This window comes from Cynara cardunculus, unplaced genomic scaffold (genome assembly GCF_001531365.2).
Source record: "Cynara cardunculus var. scolymus isolate 2C unplaced genomic scaffold, CcrdV1 Un_Scaffold_8562, whole genome shotgun sequence".
NCBI classification, from domain to species: Eukaryota; Viridiplantae; Streptophyta; class Magnoliopsida; order Asterales; family Asteraceae; genus Cynara; species Cynara cardunculus.
In genome coordinates, this window is record NW_020204294.1 from 5,321 (window position 1) to 6,183 (window position 863).

The following is an 863-nucleotide window of genomic DNA, read 5'->3' on the forward strand; positions in this document are numbered from 1 at the left end:
TTAAATTATAATAAATTAAAGAAATTACATAAAAAAATGAGAACTTTTAAATAGTTGATTTGATATTAACATTGATATATATTTTTTAAATTTTTATGATATCTTTAAATTTATATTTTATTCAAAAATAAAATCATTATTGTTTTTTTAAAAACACATAAAATCGTATTATAAAATCGACAATGACAAATAATAAAATAAAACATTAAAATCGAGATCTGTCTCGTTACATTGCACGAGCACTATTCTAGTAATTGAATAAATCAAAAACTATGACAATCTTAATTAATGATCAAATTAGTGTTTTTTATATAACTAAAATGTCGTAAATATTTTATTCATATAAGAAAAACATATTTTATAAAACATTAAAAATTACGATGTAACATAACATAATTTCTTATTAGAAAATTATACTCTATGATTTCTTATTTTATAAAATTTTACGTTAACAAAAAATACTGATGTGACATTAACATCTTTATCGAAAGCCAATTTCCAATTTCCTTAAGACAAAATTAGAAGCACCATAATTTCTAATTAAGAGATCATTTAAGGAATTATTGTAGTGGATGCACATAAACAACCGCTTATTTATGATCCTTTTTTTGCACTTAAAGAGTAGAAGACTTTCCAAAAAATCCAACGAATTGTTTTATTTTAAATGATTAAGTCATTTAATTAATTTTTGAATTAAAAAACCATTAAACTTTCTCATTTTGAATGATTTAAGTCTCTAAACTATTTTTTTTAATAAAGAAACCAATAATCTTTCTTTGAATGATTGATTCCCTGAACATTTTTTTCAATAAAATAAACTATCGAACTTTTAAAAATTGGTTACTTGTATCATTTTTATCCAA